Genomic DNA, 17,708 nt, shown 5'->3' with positions numbered 1-17,708 from the left:
ATCGAATTGATTTAAATTATGAATGAGCTTGCATGTGTACATTGGGGACAATGTACAACTTAAGTGTGGGGGGAGTTTCATAGTGTACTCATCTCTTTTATAGTAGTTTTGATTAATATACATGCTCACATAGCCAATGGCAGTTCACCTTAGTTGCATTGATTGAATTCTTGAGTTTAGGAGAATTTTTAACATTGAATGTTTTCATCTCTAGTTTTTGCTTGTATTTCTATGATTTTTTGCCTGATTGACACTAGTTGCACTACTCACTCTTTGAATTCTTTTGGAAACTCATGTTTAATGTATAAGGGACTAGTTTTAGTTGTTTCTTGTGTTAATTCTAGGAAAAAAAATGGACAATGAAAAGAAAGAACAAAATAGTTTTGTTGTTTAGTTGTACTTGTTGGGTGGAAAAAGGTACCACCTATGATGTATGAAGCTACTCTCATAAGTCGGATACTAGTTATGCCCTAATGAGAGAAAGAGCTATCTCATGGGATGTGTGAAAGCTAACACCCCGGTAGAATAAGCTACCACCTTGAAAGTGTGAAAGCCACCTCAGCACCCGCTTTGGAAAGGGCTACCTTAGAGGATGTGTGAAGCTACTACCCTTTTTTGAATTTTTGTTACCTTTTGTAGATAAATAAGTCCCTTATACGTAGAAATTTGAGGAGTATAGTTTGGGTTGACTTGAGTGAGTTCACACACTTACACGATTTCGGATTTGTTGTCATTTTTTATTCAAGTTTTTGGCTAGAGCATTGATTTTTCGTATTTAGTGTAGAAATTTCTGTACTTGTAGAATGCACTCTTTGTATGCTTTGGTGAACCTAAGGCCAAGCACTTCCAATATTTCTTTCATCTATGCTTTAATGTTTTAATTTTTGCTTGAGGACAAGCAAAAGCTTAAGTGTGGGAAAATTTGATAAGTGCTTGTGCGATAAGAATGCGAAGCGTTCTTTCCTTGTGTTGAGCATTACTTTTCTTAAGTTTTAATGATAGTATTTATGTTACTTTCATGCAGGTAGGATTGTGAGGCCGAATATGAGAGAAAGAAGGCAATGTGGGTTGTAATGCACCAATTTGGATGAAATCTTGCTAAGGTTCAAACACGAATGATAAGTGTCTAAATGTAGGTGTTTTCATATATATTTATATATATATCGTATTCACTTTGCATGTATTTTGTGAGGTTTGATGCACATTTTGCGCATAATCATCTACTATTTGCTTTGTAGGGCATATGGAAGCCATGGAGAACAAGAAGATATAATTTAGCTGAAAACACAAGAAAACAGGAATTTCATACCACCGCCTATACTACCAAGTATGGGGGCCTTATGCACTATAGCAACGGAATGATTTGGAGTTGTCTGCCCAGATTTCCATACTACCTAGTGTATGGGGCCGTATGCACCCCGTATGAAACGCAAATCTAGGGTTTTTGAGTGCTATCCAACCCCCATACGACCCCTATATGGCCCGTATGTCATGGGAGGTATAAATACTAACTTTTAGGGCAGAACAAAGGGCTTTTTGCTGGGCTTATTTTGGGAGACCACTTGAGAGGCTTTGGGAGACTTTGGGAAGGAGAAGAAGGGTAAGGAAGCTAGGAGATCATTCAAGGCCAAGGTCCAAGACTCTCAAGGCAAGAAGGCAACATCATTCAAGGGGAGATCTACCACGATTTGAAGAAAGGAGACCCGTGGTTAGAGGAAGCATCATTCGGCATTCCTTTGGCGCGGGAAGTGTCATTCAACATATATTCTACCTCCTCCTCCACCATTTCATCTAGGGAGTGTCACTTATGCTTTTCTTTTGTGTTTCACTTGATTGTATTGCTTGTTGTGGGATAATGACACAGTAGACCTCCAAGGCCACCGGGTGTTGGTGAACCTTGGCGGGTTTTATCATATATTTTGGATGATTACTTGTTAATTCCATGCTTGGGTAATTCTGACATTTAATCTATTGTTTTCATGCTAAGTGCTACAATAAGGAGAAATCCGTAGCTCTTTTACGAGTGATGCATGTAGATGTGACTTGCTCGCATGTATTAGATCATGAATGGATTAGAAGGGGATACTTGTATCTTCACGCCGAGAAATCGGGTGTTTGGTAGCCCTCCATGTAGGTTTAAGCCGAAGAAGCGTAGGCTTACTCCAAAGTGAGATTTCCTTGTACTTAATGCAATCGTATGAATGTGGATTTGGACGAAATTCCTATCTATGTTCGTATGGGATTAGGGTTCAATCACCGAGAAATTGGAGTTATTCTAATCTTGGAAACTCATGGTCCATTTTACCCTTGCATCTTTTATTCATCATCCATCTTTCATGATATCCCCTCGAGGGGATCCGCATCCATAGGCCTTTGCATTACATTGAGTTTCTTGCTTGCTTATTGCTTGTTCTCGCTAATTTGTTGATAATCTTGTTTTAGTTTTAATTGCACCTAGTAGAGTAAATTCCCTCACTTGAGATCTTATGCTAGATATTAGATCGAGAAGGAGTAATAGGAGATCCTTAGCCCCGTGGAAGACGATCCTCTTATCTTCACACGAGGTATTACTTGGCGATCCCGTACACTTGCGGGGAAGCAATCAGCAAAGGCATAGGTCGGGCTTGAGATGCTGGAATGTGTACCAACCTCCTCGTATTTGAGTTAGCACAACTATTTGGAGGGGCACAAGGGCAGTCACATTCAAGCATTACAACTTGTGCATATAGAACAAGATCTCCACTAACATGTCAGTTATTGAAGAAGCAAAGCGATCCACGACGTAAACGTGTGCCTGTTTGCGTTACCTCGATGTAGCAAGAATACTGTACCAGCACTGTTCATAGCTGGCCGAGAAAATAGAAAAACAAAAAATCCACACGGGCTTGTGGAAATTCCACACGCCCGTGTGAAAAATCTACAGGTGCGCTCACACGGGCGTGTGAAATCCCGATTCCAGCCCTTTAAAAGCTGATTTCATCATTCTTCTCTCTATCTTTTTCCCAACTTGAGAGAGGCTACGGCTAAGGTTTTGAGAGGTATTGGGTAGGGCTTTGGAGAGGTTTTATGGCTCCAACATCGCGCGCCATTTGGAAGAAGGTTAGTGGAAGAGCTTTCGTCGGCACCGATCCGGCGAGGTGTATCCAAGGCTGGACAAAGTTACCCTTGCGACGAGTAGAAGACTCTCCACAAGACCATCACCACGACTAATGAGGGGGTTTTCTATAGATGCTTTGTTTTTACATTCGATTTCATTGATTGTATCTAGCTCCATGGAGAGCTAAACCCCTTGTGGGTAGTTGGGTATTTGTGAACCCTAGGATGTATTCGTTTCATTGAATATCTTGATTATGCTTTAAATTAATTGATGTTTATTATGAGTTCCAATCTTGTATGCTTGATTGTATGAATACTCCCCTAGAGTGACACTAGGATTGAGAGTTCTTCTTGCTAACTCTTGTGAGTGAGTGACACACCATGAAGTTAGACAAAGCTAGATTGGAAATGGTTGAGAGGGTGAGTCAAGAAGTAGCAGAGTGTTGCCTTTCTCCTCCGTTGTGATCTTTCCTACCTCCACATTCCAAGAGTTCTTTGCTGCCATAGTAGAGTGAATGGGCTAAGGGATGACCTTTCGCTAGAGCTTAGTTGCGAGTGCAACGGAGTGAAGCATTGAAGTGATTTGGAATCCCAAGAGCTCATTGCAATTCTATATGAGTGGGTGGTGTTGAGATTGTTCGATTTCTCCTCCGGGACATGTATAGAGTTAGGCATGGTTGACCTTAGATTTGGGACTATGCAATTAAGGATTTCCATGACTCACTATTGCATTAATAAGGAAGCATAATAGAGGTTTCTTGCACTTAAAATGATTGTCCTAGGCGGAACAATATCTGGGTACCCCATTTTTATCGATTGCCTTACCTTCTCCTTTACTTGTGCTATCTTTCTTGTTGTTTTTACTTTCAGAATTGAATCTTGTCACACATATCACTATTCATCTTCTACATTAGTTAAGAAACAACTTAAGTATCTTTATTTCCTACTCTCTATGGTTACGATACCCACTCATATGCGATTATTACTTCGACACCAGTACACTTGCGCTTAACACGCTTATACAGATGTGTCAACCTCTCAAGCTCGCACTCGTATAGAATTGCAATGAGTTCTAGGGATTCCAAGTGATAAACCCTATTCCTATGTATAGATCTAACCCTTCGGTCCAAGTGGAAGGTCCCTAGCCACAATTAAGCCCTAGATGCTAAAATCACTTAAACACTTCACTCCATTCGCAACTAAGCCTCAGCGGAAGGTCATCCCTTAGCCCATTCATTCTACTATAGCCGCAAAGAACTCTTGGAACGTGGAGGTAGGATAGATCACACCAGAGGAGAAAGGGGACGCTCCGCTATCTCTCGACTCACCCTCTCAAACCTCTCCAACCTTGCTTTGTCTAACGCTTGTGGTGTGTCACTCACTCACAAGGTTACCAACGAGAACTCTCAACCCTGGTGTCACTCTAGGGGAAATGTTCATACAATCAAGCATTCAAGGTTTGAACTCACAATAAACATCAATTAATTGAAAGCATAATAAAGAGATTCAATGAAACGAATACATCCTAGGGTTCACAAATACCCAACTACCCACTAGGGGTTTAGCTCTCCATGGAGCAAAATACAATAGATAATGAAATCAAAAGTAAAGAGATGCAATCCATGAATGAAAAACCCCTTGTTTTCATGTCGAAGGTCTTGTGGACCGGCCACATCTTCTTCAAAGGTCCCCTTGTCAAACCTAGGGCACAACTTGCTAGATCGGTGCTGACAAAAGCTCCTTCAATAGCTATCTTCTAAAGGGAATGTGGTGTTGAAGGCCGTCAAACCTCTTCAAAGCCTTGCCAAAGCCTCTCCAAACCCTAGCCACCGGCGCCTCCAAAGATGGGGAAAGGTGGAAGAAAAGATAGGGGAAAAGATGGAGAAAATAATCCTAAAATCGGGGCTGAAATCGGCTTTTAAATGGCTGGAATCAGGAATCCACACGCCCATGTTGGCACCCGTGTGGATTTTTCACACGGGCGTCTGGAATTTACACATGCCCCTGTGGATTCTCTGTTTACTTGGATTCTCTGTCGGCTGTAAACAACAATGTTGCAGTATTTTTGCTACAGTGTTTTCTACAATACCCTGCTATAGTACAAGCCTGAAATACTCCCAAATCCATACTTTCATTGAGCTAGCGCAAACGGACAAACATTTACGTCGTGGATCACCTTGCTTCTTTAATAAAGAATATGTTGGTCGAGATCTTGTTCTATATGCACAAGTCAGAATGCTTGAATATGACTGCCTTTGTGCCCCTCCAAATAGTTGTGCTAACTCTAGTATGAGGAGGTTGGCACACATTCCTGCATCTGGAACCCGACCTATGTCTTCGCATTTGAACCTTAGCAAGATTTCCTCCAAATTAGTGTATTACGACCCACATTGGCTTATTTCTCTCATAATCGGCCTCACAACCCTACCTGCATAAAAGTAACATAAATACACCCATATTAGTGTTAAAACCTGAGAAAAGTAATGCTCAACATAAGGAAAGAACGCTTCGCATTCCTATTGAACAAGCACTTATCAGATGTGGTAATGGATGAACTCCACTCGGGCTTAGTTGCGTGAGCAACAGAGTGAAGCGTTGAAGTTACTTTAGTATCTGGGGCTTAATTGTAACTAGGGGTCTTTTGCCTGGACCAAAGGGTTAGATCTACAAATAGTAATAGGGTTTATCACTTGGAATCCCTAGAACTCCATGCAATTTTGTGCAGTGTGAGGTGTTGAGACTGAGCGATTTCTCCACCAAGATATAGTGTAGGGTTAGTGACGGTTGACCTTATGTTTGGGACTGTGTGTTTTAGGATTTCCATGACTCATTAAGCACTAATTAGGAAGTATAATGGTAGGTCTTGCACTTGAAGCATAAGTCCTAGGGGCAGCATTGTCTGAGTACCCCACTACAATAGATTCCGTTACCTATCACTTACTTGTGCCCCTCATTCTTGTTCCTTTTATTTTTGTTTACATCACATCTTATCAATATAATCATTATTCATCTTCACTTGGTTAAGTAGCAAGTTAGGTATTTTTTTTATTCCCTACTCTTTGTGGATGCGATACCCCACTCACTTTGGATTTATTACTTCGACAAACCCGTGTACTTGTAGGTCACATGCAAGAGACATTGTCAGGGGTCTTTCGCCTCGACCAAAGGGTTAGATCTACATATAGGAATAAGGTTTATCACTTGGAATGCCTAGAGCTTCTTGCAACTTTACACATTGTGAGGTGTTGAGATTGGTTGATTTCTCCGCCAGGGCATAGTCTAGAGTTAGTCACGGTTAACCTTGGGTTTGAGACCGTGTATTTAGGGATGCCCATGACTCATTAAGCATTAGTTAGGAAGCATAATAGTTGGTTTTGCACTTGAAGCAATAATCCTAGGATGAACAATATCCGAGTACCCCACTTTTATCGATTGTCATTCCTCTCATTTTATTGTGCCTCTCTTTCTTATTTTCTTTAGTTTATTTGCATCAATCTTTATCCACACCATCATTGTTTCATTTCCATTTAGTTAAGTAGTAATCTTGGTGTTTCTATTCCTTATTCCCTGTGGATATGATAAACGCCTAAATGCATGTATTTTGTATGTATTAATCTTGTATTACTTGTGTATATTTTAATGAATTAATGCATGTTTAAGAATAAATTGGTTATTTCATTGTTGCAGATCTTAAAAGAGTCGAACGAAGCTAAAAAATGCAAATTGGATGAATTCGACACCAAAAACGGCATTTTTGGGGTTCAAGCACTGTAGCAAACACAGTAGCGCTATTGTAGCGGGGTCACTATTCATGTTGCGGGCATTCGGCTGTGAGCTTCACGGGCTCCATGCGCCCGCATGGGTGCCCATGAGGTTTGCAGGAATTTCACAACCCTCAGTATTGTAGCAGAAATAATGTAGCACCGACATATTTTTGGGCGAAACGACAGTGAGCTTCACGGGCTCCATGCGCCCGCATGGAGCCCGTATGGACTTGACGGGATATATATTGGACTGAATTTCTAGGGCAGAGAGGGGGGTTTTTGGAGAAAGCTTTTGGGGGAAGTTCTTGGAGCCGACTTCGACCAGTTCAGAGGAGGCAAGATCACACGTTTTGGAGAAGGGGAATCAAAGGGAGAAGCTTGGTTTGGCTAGATCTTCATCGATCTCTTCTTTGGGAGCTTGTAGATGACAAGGGAAGCTGCCCCCATCGCGGCGTCCGTGGAAGCTTTCCACCTCACTTGGTTTGTCATCTCACTTCTATTATTTGAGGGAGTTTTCTTATGCCATTTGTAGTTGTTTTCATGGACCTATTATTTGTATTTGTTTGTATGGACGAGTAGACCCCAAGGTCACCGGATGCCAGTGAACCTTGGGGTGAACTTGTGTATTTGGATGATCTGATTTTGTTTATTGCAACCGTTGTGTGTTTGTGATTCATTCTTGGTGCATTTGATATGTTGCTTACATGAGAACTCTGTAAACCAACTCCTAGGTTGTACTTTGTAGCGTGACCATCGCCCTTGTACTAGACACACCAAGTTTGGAAGGGATTCATGTACGAATACGCCGTGACCATGGAGTATTTTGTACCCCTCCAACATTAGGGCTAGACCAAGTCGTGTTCTGACTCTAATTAGGGATTTCCCCCTTTGTTAATGTAATCGTATGAGGATTTGATCGGAAGAAATTCTGTATCAATACTTATACCAGATTAGGGGTTAATTGCCGTGACCATCAGGTTGATATAATTTAGGAAATCTCTAGGTCGAAACCCTCAATTGCATGACACTCTTAGCATCCTTTACACTTTAGTAGCCCTTAGGGAATCTGCATCCGTGACCAATTCTTTCCCATGATTTTATACCCTTGTCTTATTTTAGACTCCACTTGTAGTTCTTTCATTTTAATTAATAGATTAGAGAAATCCTTCGAATCTTTCAGCTAGACAATACGCAAAGAGGAAGTAAGGGTAGATCCTTGGGCCCAGGGAATATGACCCTCTCGTGCTCGCACGAGAGGTATTACTTGACGACTCTGTGCACTTGCGGATCTCTCACCAAGTTTATGGCGCCGTTGCCGGGGACCCACAAGGAATACTCGGAAAACATAGAGTTTATTGATTTAGCCATTGTTTCTTTAATTATGTACTTTTTTCTCTTTTTATTCCTTTTTGCACATATTTTTCCTTTTACTTGCGTATATTTTGTTTTACTATCATCCTCTTATTTTGTGATCATTGACTCTCATTACTGTGCAAGGCACCATCTTATGACACACGCCAGTCAAGCAGATCTGGCAGAACCTATCAACGAAATCGAGAGAGCCTTGCATCAAAGAATGAGAGAGGTGGCTGAGAGTTCAGAACATCAAGGAACACGAGTTGAGATTAGTGAACCTTCAGTCATGGCAAAACCAAGGCGAACCTTGTCTGATTATGAAAGGCCTCAGTTTACTGGTGACGAATTCAGTGTGCATGCTCCCACCGTGCCGGCTAATAACTTTCAAATCAAAGCAAGCACAATTGGGATGGTTCAAAATTCCGTACAATTTGATGGGCTAGCTGATGAAGACCCGCATGCTCATTTGTCTCGCTTCCTCCAAATTTGTTGCACCTTCAAGATTAACTCAGTGTCCGATGCTATAAGATTGAGATTATTTCCTTTCAGTGTAAGGGGAGTAGCATATAGATGGCTTACTTCATTGGCTTCGGGATCGATCACCACTTGGAAGGAAATGGTGGACAAATTTCTTGCTAGGTATTTCCCACCAAGCAATGCTGCTAGATTGAGACAAGAGATTTCTGCATTCCGGCAAGGGGACTCCAAACACTTTTTGAAGCACATGAGAGCTTCAAGGATCTCCTACGTAAATGTCCCCATCATGGTTCTTCCTCGTGGATGAGGATCTAGATGCTTTTTAATGGCCTGAATTATGCAACAAGATAGCTCATCGATGCTGCAGCAGGGGGGTCATTGAGTAATAAAACCCCTGAAGATGCTAAAATTTTGATTGAAAACATGGCAAGTAATGAATGCCATTGGTCTACTAGTCAAAAAACCCCTAAGTCTGTTGGAATTTATGAGATAAATGACAACACTACACTAGCCGCCAAGGTTGAGGCCCTAACAAAGAGATTTGATTAGTTTGTGTTGGGTACAAGCTCAAATTCTTGAGAAGTTTTGTCTTGCGAGACCTGTGGGGTGGGGCATGCTACTGTTCAGTGTCCAATCTCAATAGCTATAGATGCCCCTATTGAGACAGTTGATTATGTTGGGGGAGCTTCCAGAGGCCCGGGGAATCCCTATGGAAACAAATATAATCTAGGGTGGAGGAATCAGCCAAATTTTTCATGGGGTCAACAACAACAACATCAGCCCCCACAGCCACAAGGACCTCCACATCAACCTCCTCAGCAGCCCGAGAAGAAGTTCAACACTAAAGATGTGTTAGCGAGGTTTATGATCAATACCGAGGTAAAATTTGTGAACATCAACAAACAATTTGCTAAAATGAGCACTGTTTTGAGGAATGTGCAAGCCTCCATTCAATCATTGGAAAACCAGGTTGGGCAACTTGCTAGGGCAAATTCTGATCGGCCACCGGGTAGCTTACCTAGTAACACTGAAAAAAATCTGAGGAAGCATTTGAAAGTCGTCACTCTTAGGAGGGGGAAACAGGTTGAAGCACGAGCCGAGGAAGGCTCAAGCACTAAACATAATGGGGTAGCCGTACTGACAAGGTCCCCTTGCGTATATCGAATCCACAGGGAGTAGGGAGTAAAAACACTTAATCCGCTTCTTAGCTATGTGAAAGATCAATAGTGATAAGAGTGACAGTGATTCAATTCTCAAAGTAAAAGCAACAAGTAAGAGAGCACGAGTAAAGGAGGAGCTAAGGCAATCAATAAAGATGGGGTACTCGGATACTGCTCCGTCTAGGATAATTGTTTCAAGTGCAAGAACCCTCTATTATGCTTCCTAATCAATGCAATGGTGAGTCGTGGAAATCCTTAATTACATAGTCTAAAATCTAAGGTCAACTATGCCTAACTCTATACATGTCCCGGAGGAGAGATTAGATAACCTCTCAACCTTGCACTCGCATAGAGTTGCAATGAGCTCTAGGGATTCCAAGTGATAAATCTCATCCTAATTATAGACCTCACCCTTTGGTCCAGGTGGAAGGTCCCTAACCATGACTAAGCCCTAGATACTAAGATCACCTCAGTGCTTCACTCCGTTGCACGCGCAACTAAGCCCTAGCGGAAGTTCATCCCTTAGACCATTCACTCTATTATGGCCGCAAAGAACTCGAGGAACGGAGGTAGAATCTATCACGTCAGAGTGGAAAGGGGACGCCTCCCATGCACTGCCGACTCACCCTCTCAACCCTCTCCAACCTAGCTTTTGTCTAACGCTCGTGGTGTGTCACTCACTCACAAGGTTACCAACAAGAACTCTCAACCCTAGTGTCACTCTTGGGGAAATGTTCATACAATCAAGCATTCAAGGTTGGAACTCACAATCAACATAAATTAATTAAAAGCATAATAAAGAGATTCAATGAAACAAATACATCATAGGGTTAACAAATACCCAAGTACCCACTATGGGTTTAGCTCTCCAAGGAGCTAAGTACAATCAAAGAAATAGAATGTAAAAGCAATGAATCCATAGAGAAACCCAATCGATGATCGTGTCGATGGTCTTGTGGAGAGTCATCTACTCGTCGTCCAAGGATTGTCTCGTCCGGTATAGGATATGCCTCGACGGAAGCTCCCCTACCAGCCTTCTTCATAAGGAATGATGATGTCGAAGCTGTAGAACCTCTCCAAAACCCTAGCCAATACCCCTCAAAACCCTCATAGAAGCCCTCTCTCAAGTTGGGGAAAAGATGGAGAAAAGAATGCTGAAATTGGGGCTGAATCGGCTTTAAATAGGGTCAGAATCGGGCGACCACACGGGCCTGTGGATCATTCACACGCCCATGTGGAATTTCCACATGGGCGTGGATAATTTCCACATACACATGTGGGTTCTCTGAATTCCTGTTATGTCAGCCGACTGTGAACAATGCTGCTACAGTACTTTTGCTGTAGTGCTCTTCTACAATATCCGGCCTGAATAGCTTCCCGAATCCATGCTTTTATCGGGGTAATGCAAACGGGCACATGTTCACATCGTGGATCACTTGCTTCTTCAATGATAGACAAGTTGGTGGAGCTCTTGTTCTATGTGCGTGATAAGATCCCCTTGCGTATATCCCGCAAGTGCACGGGTTTGTCGAAGTAATAATCCCGGATGAGCCGGTATCGAATCCACAGGTAATACGGAATAAAAATACTTAATTCGATTCTTAGCTATGTGAAAGATCAATGATGATAATTGTGACAATGATTCAATTCTCAACAATAAAAACAACAAGTAAGAGAGCAAAAGTAAAGAAGGGGGTAAGGCAATCGATAAAGATGGGGTACCCGGATAATACTCCGCCTAGGATAATTGTTTCAAGTGCAAGAACCCTCTATTATGCTTTCTAATCAATGCAATGGTGAGTCATGGAAATCCTTAATTACATAGTCCGAAATCTAAGGTCAACTATGCCTAACTCTATACATGTCCCGGAGGAGAGATTAGATAACCTCTCAACCTCGCACTTGCATAGAGTTGCAATGAGCTCTAGGGATTCCAAGTGATAAATCTCATCCTAATTATAGACCTAACCCTTTGGTAAAGGTGGAAGGTCCCTAACCATGATTAAGCCCTAGATACTAAAATCACATCAACGATTCACTCCGTTGCACGCGCAACTAAGCTCCAGCGGAAGTTCATCCCTTAGACCATTCACTCTATTATGGCCGCAAAGAACTCGAGGAACGGAGGTAGAATCTATCACATCGGAGGGGAAAGAGGACGCTCCTGTACCTCTCGACTCACCCTCTCAACCCTCTCCAACCTTGGTTTGTCTAACACTTGTGGTGTGTCACTCACTCACAAGGTTACCAACGAGAACTCTCAACCCTAGTGTCACTCTAGGGGAAATGTTCATACAATCAAGCATTCGAGGTTGGAATTCACAGTAAACATCAATTAATTGAAAGCATAATAAAGAGATTCAATGAAACGAATACATCATAGGGTTCACAAATATCCAAGTACCCACTAGGGCTTTAGCTCTCCAAGGAGCTAAGTACAATCAAAGAAATAGAATGTAAAGCAATGAATCCACAGAGAAACCCCATCGATGATCATGTCGATGGTCTTGTGGAGTGTCCTCTACTCGTCGTCTAAGGATTCTCTCGTCCGGTATAGTATATGCCTCGATGTAAGCTCCCCTACCAACCTTCTTCCTAAGGAATGATGATGTCGAAGCAGTAGAACCTCTCAAAAACCCTAGCCAATACCCCACAAAACCCTCACAAAAGCCCTCTCTCAAGTTGGGGAAAAGATGGAGGAAAGAATGCTGAAATCGGGACTGAATCGGCTGTAAATAGGGTTGGAATCGGGCGACCACACGGGCCTGTGGATCATTCACACGCCCATGTGGAATTTCCACATGGGCGTGGATAATTTACACATACCCATGTGGGTTCTCTGAATTCCTGTTATCTCAGCCGACTGTGAACAATGCTGCTAGAGTACTTTTGCTGCAGTGCTCTTCTACAATATCCGGCCTGAATAGCTTCCCAAATCAATGCTTTTATCGGGGTAATGCAAATGGGCACATGTTCACGTCGTTGATCACTTGCTTCTTCAATGATAGATAAGTTGGTGGAGCTCTTGTTCTATGTGCGTGACAAGATCCCCTTGCGTATATCCCGCAAGTGCACGGGTTTGTCGAAGTAATAATCCCGGATGAGCCGGTATCGAATCCACAGGAAATACGGAATAAAAATACTTAATTCGATTCTTAGCTATGTGAAAGATAAATGATGATAAGTGTGACAATGATTCAATTCTCAACAATAAAAACGACAAGTAAGAGAGCAAAAGTAAAGAAGGTGGTAAGGCAATCGATAAAGATGGGGTACCCGGATAATACTCCGCCTAGGATAATTGTTTCAAGTGCAAGAACCCTCTATTATGCTTTCTAATCAATGCAATGGTGAGTCATGGAAATCCTTAATTACATAGTCCGAAATCTAAGGTCAACTATGCCTAACTCTATACATGTCCCGGAGGAGAGATTAGATAACCTCTCAACCTCGCACTTGCATAGAGTTGCAATGAGCTCTAGGGATTCCAAGTGATAAATCTCATCCTAATTATAGACCTAACCGTTTGGTCCAGGTGGAAGGTCCCTAACCACGATTAAGCCCTAGATACTAAAATCACATCAACGCTTCACTCCGTTGCACACGCAACTAAGGCCCAACGGAAGTTCATCCCTTAGACCATTCACTCTATTATGGCCGCAAAGAACTCGAGGAACGGAGGTAGAATCTATCACGTCGGAGGGGAAAGAGGACTCTCCTGTACCTCTCGACTCACCCTCTCAACCCTCGCCAACCTTGCTTTGTCTAACGCTTGTGTTGTGTCACTCACTCACAAGGTTACCAACGAGAACTCTCAACCCTAGTGTCACTCTAGGGGAAATGTTCATACAATCAAGCATTCGAGGTTGGAATTCACAGTAAACATCAATTAATTGAAAGCATAATAAAGAGATTCAATGAAACGAATACATCATAGGGTTCACAAATATCCAAGTACCCACTAGGGCTTTAGCTCTCCAAGGAGCTAAGTACAATCAAAGAAATAGAATGTAAAAGCAATGAATCCACAGAGAAACCCCATCGATGATCATGTCGATGGTCTTGTGGAGTGTCCTCTACTCGTCGTCTAAGGATTCTCTCGTCCGGTATAGTATATGCCTCGATGTAAGCTCCCCTACCAACCTTCTTCCTAAGGAATGATGATGTCGAAGCAGTAGAACCTCTCAAAAACCCTAGCCAATACCCCACAAAACCCTCACAAAAGCCCTCTCTCAAGTTGGGGAAAAGATGGAGGAAAGAATGCTGAAATCGGGACTGAATCGGCTGTAAATAGGGTTGGAATCGGGCGACCACACGGGCCTGTGGATCATTCACACGCCCATGTGGAATTTCCACATGGGCGTGGATAATTTACACATACCCATGTGGGTTCTCTGAATTCCTGTTATGTCAGCCGACTGTGAACAATGCTGCTAGAGTACTTTTGCTGCAGTGCTCTTCTACAATATCCGGCCTGAATAGCTTCCCAAATCAATGCTTTTATCGGGGTAATGCAAATGGGCACATGTTCACGTCGTTGATCACTTGCTTCTTCAATGATAGATAAGTTGGTGGAGCTCTTGTTCTATGTGCGTGACAAGATCCCCTTGCGTATATCCCGCAAGTGCACGGGTTTGTCGAAGTAATAATCCCGGATGAGCCGGTATCGAATCCACAGGAAATACGGAATAAAAATACTTAATTCGATTCTTAGCTATGTGAAAGATAAATGATGATAAGTGTGACAATGATTCAATTCTCAACAATAAAAACGACAAGTAAGAGAGCAAAAGTAAAGAAGGTGGTAAGGCAATCGATAAAGATGGGGTACCCGGATAATACTCCGCCTAGGATAATTGTTTCAAATGCAAGAACCCTCTATTATGCTTCCTAATGATTGCAATGGTGAGTCATGGAAATCCTTCATTACATAGTCCGAAATCTAAGGTCAACTATGCCTAATTCTATACATGTCCCAGAGGAGAGATTAGATAACCTCTCAACCTCGCACTTGCATAGAGTTGCAATGAGCTCTAGGGATTCCAAGTGATAAATCTCATCCTAATTATAGACCTAACCGTTTGGTCCAGGTGGAAGGTCCCTAACCACGATTAAGCCCTAGATACTAAAATCACATCAACGCTTCACTCCGTTGCACACGCAACTAAGGCCCAACGGAAGTTCATCCCTTAGACCATTCACTCTATTATGGCCGCAAAGAACTCGAGGAACGGAGGTAGAATCTATCACGTCGGAGGGGAAAGAGGACTCTCCTGTACCTCTCGACTCACCCTCTCAACCCTCGCCAACCTTGCTTTGTCTAACGCTTGTGTTGTGTCACTCACTCACAAGGTTACCAACGAGAACTCTCAACCCTAGTGTCACTCTAGGGGAAATGTTCATACAATCAAGCATTCGAGGTTGGAACTCACAATAAACATCAATTAATTGAAAGAATAATAAAGAGATTCAATGAAACGAAAACATCATAGGGTTCACAAATCCCAAGTACCCACAGGGGTTTAGCTCTTCATGGAGCTAAGTACAATCAAAGAAATAGAATGTAAAAGCAATGAATCTATAAAGAAACCCCCTCAATAGTCATGGCGATGGTCTTGTGGAAAGTCTTCTACTTGTCGTACAAGGATTCCCTTATCCGATATAAAATACACATCGATGGAAGCTCCCCTACCAACCTTCTTCCTAAGGAATGATGATGTCAGAGCCATAGAACATCTCCAAAACCTTGGCCAATACCCCTCAAAACCCTAGCCGAAGCCTTCTCTGAAGTTTGGGAAAAGATGGAGAAAAGAATATTAAAATCAGGGTTATTTCGGATTTAAATAGGGCTGGAATCGGGCGACTACACGGGCGTGGATACTTCACGCGCCCGTGCGGAATTTTCACACAGGCGTGGATAATTTCCACACGCCCGTGTGGATTCTCTGAACTCTTGTTTTCTCGGCCGGCTGTAAACAGTGCTGCTACAGTACTTGCTACCGTATTGCTACAGTATCTGCCCTGAATAGCTTCCCGAATCCATACTTTCATCGGAGTAACGCAAACGGGCACACGTTCACGTCGTGGATCACTTGCTTCTTCAATGATAGGCAAGTTGGTGGAGCTCTTGTTCTATGTGCATAAATCAGAATGCTCGAGTGTGACTGCCTTTGTGCCCCTCCAAAAGGATGTGCCAAACTCAAATACGATGAGGTTGGCACACACTCTAGCATCTCACATCTGACCTATGTCTTCGCGTTTGAACCTTAGCAAGATTTCCTCCAAAATCGGTGCATTGTGATCCACATTGGCTTCTTTCCTTCATACTCGGCCTCACAACCCTACCTTCATAAAAGTAACATAAAAACACACATATTAGTGTAAAAACCCGAGAAAATTAATGCTCAACATAAGGAATGAACGCTTCGCATTAATACCGCACAAGCACTTATCAGTGCATAAGTTGGAATGCTCGACTGTGACTGCCCTTGTGCCCCTCCAAATGGATGTGCCAACTAGACTACAAGGAGGTTGGCACGCACTCTAGCATCTCACACCCGACCTATGTCTTCGCGTTTGAACTTTAGTAAAATTTCCCCCAAAATCGGTGCATTATGATCCACATTGGCTTCTTTCCTTCATAATCGGCCTCACAACCCTACCTGCACGAAAGTAACATAAAAACACACATATTAGTGTAAAAACCCGAGAAGAGTAATGCTCAACATAAGGAAAGAATGCTTCAAATTAATATCACACAAACACTTATCACGTACTGGAAGACCCTATGCCATCTGAGAGTAAAGTTGAAGGGATAAAGGAAAAACAAGATAAAGGAACCCTTCAACTACCAACACCAAGGATACCTGAGTACAAGCCGGTGATTCCCTATCCGGCTAGGCTGAGGCAAGATAAAGATGAGGCTTAATTCAAGAAATTCCTCAATGTATTAAAGCAGTTGCACATAAATATCCCTCTTGTTGAAGCGTTAACTCAAATGCCCAAGTATGCAAAGTTTATGAAAGACCTGCTGACTAACAAGAGAAAATTGGAGGAATTAGAAATAGTTACATTACCACGGAACTGCTCTGCAATGATTTAGAGGAAGCTCCCTAAGAAATTGACTGATCCCGGAAGTTTCATTATTCCATGTGTGATTGGGGAAGGCATGCAAGAAAAAGCCTTGGCAGATTCTGGAGCCAGCATCAATGTAATGCCTTACAAGCTGTTTTTAAAACTGGGATTGGAAGACATGAGGCCCAGAATGATGACAATACAACTTGCAGATCGTTCTATAAAGAAACCACGCGGTGTTGTTGAGGATGTGCTGGTTAGGATAGACAAGTTCATTATCCCGCTGGATTTTGTTATTCTTGATGTGGATGATGATGTTGAAGTCACATTTCTTAACACCGTCGGTGCCCTCATTGATGTAAAAGGGGGGAAAATGACATTGAGAGTGGGGGATGAGGAAGTCATTCTCACTCTTCCTGCGGCCATGAAACACACCTTGGACCACGATGATCCCCTTTATTTTACTGATGAAACTGATATGCTTATTCTGATTATGTGCAGGAGGTCTTGGCAATTAACCCCTTTGATGAATTTTTAGAAGGAATGGATAACGATGAGTGCAAGGAGAACAACCCATCTCCTACACAAGTGAAGCATGTAGGCTATGTAGGGACATTTCCGTGGCCGAGCAATAAAAAGAAATCAACCACTAGGAAAATCTAGTGTAAGAGTGACAAGAAATAGAAATTGGGGATGAATTGCGCTCTGTCACCACCATGGGAGATCGATCGACTATTTTTCGAGGGAAAGGGTAAATTCCGTGTCTTTTCATGCCTCTTGA

At 42.4% G+C, this 17,708-nt stretch overlaps 1 non-coding gene across 1 annotated transcript; it reads right to left on the bottom strand.

Moving 5' to 3' along the window:
• Positions 1–8,880: 8,880 nt before the first annotated feature.
• LOC120264123 lies at positions 8,881–8,986 on the bottom strand. The gene has a single exon (XR_005537299.1). It is a non-coding gene; the product is annotated as a small nucleolar RNA R71 (small nucleolar RNA).
• Between the last annotated feature and the right edge of the window lie 8,722 nt (positions 8,987–17,708).

Source organism: Dioscorea cayenensis, chromosome 6 (assembly GCF_009730915.1).
Source record: "Dioscorea cayenensis subsp. rotundata cultivar TDr96_F1 chromosome 6, TDr96_F1_v2_PseudoChromosome.rev07_lg8_w22 25.fasta, whole genome shotgun sequence".
Taxonomy (NCBI): Eukaryota; Viridiplantae; Streptophyta; class Magnoliopsida; order Dioscoreales; family Dioscoreaceae; genus Dioscorea; species Dioscorea cayenensis.
This window is presented reverse-complemented; position numbering and strand designations above follow the sequence as displayed.